Raw genomic sequence first — 7,014 nt, 5'->3', positions numbered from 1 at the left:
AGAACCCACTACATAAAGCATTAAGCACATCATGTATTATTTTGGCTCATATTTCTTTTTTTAAAAAAAAATTATTTGGGTTTTTACAAAAAAAAAAAAAACCATAATACAAATAAAACATCTTTTTCTGAAAATAGCATGGTCCCGGGTTACACTTCTTCATACAGACAAAAACTCAATTTCATACTCACTTTTATGTTCTATTCCATATCTTATTACTGTTTTACATTTTCTACATAGTTTTTCTCCTGTCTTAATTTTCTCAATTTTATTTTAATTATCTCATATCAATTCAAATCATTATATTTATACTTTTATCTGTCCTGTTTCAATTTCATATTTTCTTTTCTCATTAAACAATTTTTCTCCTGTAGTTACTAATTGGATTATGACACCTTTATATCTTTTAATTTTATCCATTCAACTCTTATTTAAGCTTCAATATATACCCTTGAGGTTATAACATTCAATATAATACATAACTTCCAATCAAATTCTGCTTGGTACATTCTTAAAATACACTCTATATTCTTAAAAAGTGATTATAAATATATGTAATTAAAACACTCATTCCATTCCAATTCAATTCTATCATTAATATTAATTAAAGTCTTAACATCTTTAACATTACTTTTCAATTAAATATCATACTTCCTTGGGAACACTTAAAAGCTTTCCGTAATTATTTTTTTCCCCTTATTTCTCTTCCCTTATATTTTATAAAACATTAAATAATTAAAATGTTCCCATCCTTTCCTAATTCTCTCATTCATTTTATTTCATTTATTAACAAACATTTCACTAGATTACAATAACTATTTTATCCATCATTTTAATCATACATTGTTTCATATTTTCCAAAATTTCTATTTCTAATATAACAATACTATCTTATGTACCTTTGCAGAATCCCTTTTACAATTAAATTTTCACCCATTATCTCTAAATAGGCCCTGTTTCTCCATATCTTGTTTCTGTCCTTTATAACTTCTTTTCCTTTCCTTCTTCCCTCTTTTCTTCTCCCTCCCCCTTTTACCCCCTTGTCTCTCTAGTTCTAATTCTCTCTTCTGTATTCCTCTCTTCTGTTACTTTCTAATATTATACTTATTTTTCAAGTTATTATTCCTTTTCTTGGTTGTTTTTTCAAATCTTAAACTTTTCATTCTCTTTCCCCCTTTTCCTTTTTCCCCCCACATAAAATTAGTTGTTCATTAAAGATGGCTTCCTCTTTGTCCATTAAAGATGGCTTCTTCTTTGTCCCAGTCTTCTTGTTCTGCAGGCATTTATTGTTGTTTCTCATAGTTCGAAATCTCAATTTCTAAGAATTGAAATCAAGAATTGAAGCCAAAAGAACCTCCCCCTTCTTGTGCATCTTCTTTGTGTTTTTTAAGTTCCATTTTCAGTTCATCTAAAAGTAGTGCCATTTTAAAACACTTTTAAACAACCACCCAATTGATTTTAGTCATTCAAATACAATAACCAAAAATCCAGAGATCACCAAATAATCCAAATACTCCCAAGCTGTTTCTTCTTGCTTCTTTTTTCCACTTTCTCTTCCTGGGGTTCTACTACTTTGTAGCCAAGTTTCAGTTAAAATGTATCTTTTAGAAGTCTTGTTGGGGTTTTACTGTAAATTCCTTTTAATTTCAGGCAGCCTCCCTTTTTTCCAGATCCTGCCCTTTTATTCTTTTTCTCTCCTTTCCTGCTTTTAAAGGGTTTTAAGTATCCAGAAATCTTTATTATCCCTTTGACATTTTATTTTCAGCTTAAATGCCTATTGATGTCAAAGTGGATTTTTTTTCCAAATTCTTATTTAGATCTCTTAGCTGTCAGTATAGGGAAAGGGAGAGAAGAAAAAAACCCAAATCCTTTCCCTTTTCTCTCTCCTTCGCTGCTTCAAAATCATCTTTGGGAACAATGTTACTTTTTTTTTAGTTTAAATTCCAGGGTACCTTAGTTGTTGCTTTTGCAGTTTAACCCGGTCAATCAAAACTTTCCTTATCTTCCTCCTGCACATTCTTTTCCGATTGAGTTCTTCTTTGAGGTGGCCATTTCTGACCACTGCTGCAACCGCCTTCGGGAAAGGGAGTAATGGCCAGCTGAGGAGAGATGTGGCTCTCCTCAACCCTGCTGGCAGTCTCCCCACTCTTCACCACCTCTAAGTGGGGGCTTAGCCCCAAAGCCAGCCGGGTTGGGGTGCTCCAGTGGCAAGCACGGATCGAAACCACGCACGATTGCAGTTTCGGTCTGTCCGCGAAGAGTCTCAAACCAGAAATCGCCTTTTTGGCTCATATTTCTACTGTTTACGCAATCAATTTTGTACAAGTAGTAATTAAATATACCTTTTCAGATATACAATCTTGATCTATGTAAGCCTGTGGTAAATTTTGAATATATGTAATTATATATTAATTCAGTGTATGATACAGTAACAGGTCTACATTTTATGATTTATTTTAAACCTTCTGGTTTAGGATATGATGAGTAGACCTGTTATTGTAATGTATAATGATTTATTCTTCCCACTGTTAACTATGTTTTAGTTGATGGATTTTTGATGGATTTTGAAAGGGAAAGAAGTATGTCACCTTTCTGTTTAAATACTCACTTGACATTAGACTGGACAATTAAAGTGTAGTATAAAAATATGTGATGGGATATTAATACAAAAAAGCACAATAGTACATAAAAGTGTACAGAGCATTCTATATTGAAAAATGGTCCACTTATTAGGATGGTACATATATAAGAAAAAGTTGCTGAAATATTAACTTAATTTACTCTTTAAGGAAAATAAATTCAAAAAGTTTGTGAAATACAAAACAATATCTATCCTGTAATAATACAAGTTTTTATGGGATGGAATCCTTTTCATTAGTTGTATGAAGTGCTATCCTTATAAGGATAGATATATAAACAGAGATATGTAAAATGAAGTTAAATCACAATGACATGAAAAAGTTGCAATCTATGGCATTTCCAGTGTAGGAAAAATAGTTGCCATAACAGTAATAGATGCTAATGAAAAATGCTTATGACTATAAGGAAATCCTAAAGGAATGCTTTGTGCAAGCGCTTCAGTTTCATGTGGGTGTTTTTGTCCATCACCATGTTTCAAAAACTGGTTTTCTTGCCCTAGACTGTGTTAACAAGGATAAGTTTGTTAACAATTATTTATTAAAGGATAACTATTCTGAATACACTTTCTTAGCCAGAAACAAAACTATCTTGCAAAATCTTATTAGATTCTATCTATTATTTCATAAGAATTCCAGAAGATGCTAAACCTGCCAATGATTGGCTAATGGGATTAATTCTATTTTTCTCAATCCTGATATGGATATATATATAAACATGGGCAATTCAGTTTTACAAAAAAAAGTCTTGATACTATCTGGTTATCTGGTTTTATTCCCATGTGGCCAGTTGCCTTACAAAAGAAAATTGATTAATAAACTTAATTACATTAGCTAATTTTGATCAGCTCACACTGTTTAGTTCAGACATCCCTAACTTCCTCCCATTTACCGCTTCACGTGTCAATAAATTATATTTAATGCTTGTTTATCTAATAACAGTAATACACTAATTTCAACAGTAATACAATAATTAATACATTAATTTCGCTCTAAAATAATTTCTTGGAAAATACAATCCATTTTACTAAAGTTTTCAAACTACCCTCAAACTAAATTGGACCAAAACTCAAAATATTTTTGTGAAAATAAAATGAAGTTAGTTTGTAGAGAAAGAGAGAAGCATGAAAGGCCAGGGCTCCTAGAGGACAATAAGAAGCTTGCTTTTTTCTCTCTTGTACACAACCAAAATATACGTGCCTCAAAGGTTATATTGTAAGACTTAATAAGGAAAAAATTTACAGAACAGCTTGGATGAACTGGGGTCTCAGCTGCCGTTTGTTTATTAGGGAGGGTATAAGCTTGCTAAATTACTGTGGCTAATAAGAAAATTTAATATTTTAAGTCTGAACTATGGGAGATGATCTCATACATAGTTTATGCCCATTTGATGATGTTTTTTTTTTTTAAAGTATGATCTAAATGGACATGCTTCTCATGATGGTACTGAACACAGATGGGGATTAGGGGAACGCTAAAACACACATTTCAAAGAAACACTTATGCATTAGCAAGAGGCTGAGCTGAAGTCACCTGCCATTGTGAAAGTGATTAGTTCAACAAATGTTTGTATTATGTAGCAAATATATTCTTATATAAATATTGCCCAGTGGGACACAGGAGTGTTCTCAACTTGCATAAATCTAAAACAGTGTTACAAAATGTTTCCTATATATGTAAATAAATTGAATCTTGCATAGTGACATGCACAAATTGACAAATATGTCAATTGACCTCTAAGTAGCAATTCAAATTGCTAGAGATTGTATGTAATATATTTTTAATAAATATTTAAATTTACTTCTTAAACCTCAACTAATTGTTACATAAGACTTCTTTATTGCTGTTGGTTTCGCTGTTCTACAATTATGATTTATTCTCAATTGGATATCTGTGATGGGAGTAATATTCTAGAGTCTAGGATGACTGGGTTCTTCATAGCCTAAAAACAATGTAAACATTAAAATGTTTTATCTATTATCTATACAATTAGACTTTCTGCTGAAATCTAAGAAGCTATTACAAATCTATATTATTTATTTAGATTTATTTGCTTGCCATCTCACTCTGAAGCGACTCTGAGCAGCTTAACAAACATTAAAAACCAATAAAACCATGAATAATAAAAATCCATAATAACCGTAACATTTATTCAGTAACAGTAATTTTCCATTATAGTCTATTAATACTCAATATACAGTAGAAAGACTGATAATTTATAAACCTTATATAAACCTGACTGTTTTGATCTGAAATATAAAAGGTGATCTCTTAAAAAAAAAGATATTTTAAGTCATGATAGAATAAAATAGTAGAGAATATATCTAAATTAAATTTCAGTTACCACTATGTTGGAAAACCATAAGTTTGAGTATATCTTATTCAAGAACAATGATGAACTATTTAGATTTTCTTTATAAGCTGTAGAATGTTTCATCATGCTGCAAGATTCAAATCATATCATTTATCTTGTTAATTAGTATCTTGGTAACTTTTATCCTTTAGAACAGAATGACAAGAACTTCCAATTTCAATTCCACTAGAAAACAGTGTATAACATGCAACAGCTATACCATTAAAAATAAAGCACAAATGCAGGTTAAATTACTGCAGAACAGTAATAAATTGCAATGTGTGTGGCAACAAATAGCTGATTTTGAAAGTGAATCAAGATGACCCAGGCAGGACTGACTCTCAATAGGGCAATCTGTAAGGGAATCTAGATCTAATACTTTCCTATGAGTGCTAAGAAAACTGCACGGATCAAGCTGCAAAGTCCTACCCTTATGTTAGGATTTTAGTTTTCTTGCAGTTTATTACCAACCTAAGTAACATTAACAGTACTTTGACACAAAGAAGTGGGTTTTGTGGGCTTTTTATATGTTGCAGCTTGTCCTACTTGCCTTAGATAGTTTGTGTTTGTAATTGGTCTACCTGGCTTGGTTGGCTATATTTTATCTTACATTATATCTACCTTTTTCTTGATTCCCACCAACCCCCCTCCCTTCAACTTTGTCTTGTGCAAGTGTATATACTGCCGACATTATTCTGAAGGCTATATCTACTTGTTAATTGATTCAAAGCTGTTTTACTAGATTAACAGCATTTTTTTACTCTCTTAATTGTTGATAGGATTCACACAGCACACTAAAGCGTCTTTCATTTAAAGATTTATGGTTTATACTGCAACTCACTGGGCTCACCCATGTCAAGATATAAGTCACAACAGCTAAATTCACCCAAAGCAGTAAGAAAAAAATGAATTCACATAATAATGTAACATATAATCCAATCATAATAATACTCAGTATATGAATCCACACTATTGAGCCCTGGGGTAATGCAAAGCTTACAAAACAACTGGCTCCCTCAGATAAGAAACTGAGATGAGCACTGCACTGCCTCCCAGAGTCAGACAGAACTGGACAGAGGATCTTTTTTTTTATAGCAATTGTTCAATGTTTGAATTTTAGCCAAGAAAATTACTTTTCGTTGTTTTTATAAGGGTTGCACAGAGAACATGTAAAGGCCCTCTCCACAGCCTAGCTCCTATTTCCAGATTCATATCACAGCCATCCTGTTGTGACAGCGTTATATATACTGACACTTTTCTCCCAACTCCAGGACAGTATAGCAAAGTGGCTGTGTGTATGAGCTCAGAATGTGGTATGGCTTAATGTGTTATGCAAAGCCGACCAACTTTGCCTTTTGTTGAACAAACCAGTCATGCAAACACTAGAATAGCAGACTATAAGATCCAGGTTGGGGTCAGATATTCCAATTAACAGTTGTTGACACAGCTACAATGTCTGGATCACTAAATTCTCCAATTTTATCCTATTGACACAGCTGAGATAGATTAATCTTAGATTGGGTGGGATCAATACAAAAAGTAAAAATTTCGGGATTAGCATCTTTATGTAGTGGAGTTCAACGTACCTTGGCTTGACACAAGTAGCTTGTAGACTGAAGATAAATGAATAGGGGGAGCATAGAAACAATGAAAGAAGCCTTCAACGTATGCTTCCAGTATTTGGACGACCCCTGCACGAAGTTCTTGCTGAATAGCTAACATATTTTGGCTGCATTTGTTCAGCACACAGAACCACAAACAAATCACTTTTTAGTCTCAAACAATTCCATTCTTAGCTTATGGTTTAGCGCGTTGGGTAAACCTAATAAATTGGGATCACTTTGTAAACTAGGAGTAGATGTGTTCTATGAATATAGCCATTTTATTTATAACATAATTAACTCCTGCTATAAAGCTTGAAACCTCCTTCCTATATATTCTGCCATCCCACTACACTACAGCAAATTGACTACCTCTCCTGCGCGTGCGCTTTTGTACCCCTTTTCGACGATCAAAAACAGTCAA

The 7,014-nt window shown here is 32.7% G+C and overlaps 1 long non-coding RNA gene across 2 annotated transcripts in view; it reads right to left on the bottom strand.

Annotated features, from left to right (window-relative positions):
* LOC113434710 (uncharacterized) overlaps positions 1 to 7,003 on the bottom strand; it is a 64,829-nt gene extending 57,826 nt beyond the window's left edge. The window contains exons 1-2 of one of the 2 annotated variants that reach the window (XR_015744115.1): positions 6,576 to 6,975; positions 70 to 1,318 (exon numbers count right to left, since the gene is read on the bottom strand). This is a non-coding gene — a long non-coding RNA (uncharacterized LOC113434710). Of the gene's footprint in view, positions 1 to 69; positions 1,319 to 6,575 lie in introns of those variants that run through there. The other variant, XR_015744114.1, reaches the window with a different exon arrangement.
* Positions 7,004 to 7,014: the final 11 nt, after the last annotated feature.

This window comes from Pseudonaja textilis, chromosome 6 (assembly GCF_049901715.1).
Source record: "Pseudonaja textilis isolate UNSWEBS1 chromosome 6, rPseTex1.2, whole genome shotgun sequence".
In the NCBI taxonomy this organism is placed as follows: Eukaryota; Metazoa; Chordata; class Lepidosauria; order Squamata; family Elapidae; genus Pseudonaja; species Pseudonaja textilis.
Note: the sequence above shows the minus strand (reverse complement) of the source record. Positions and strands in the feature narration are given on the sequence as shown.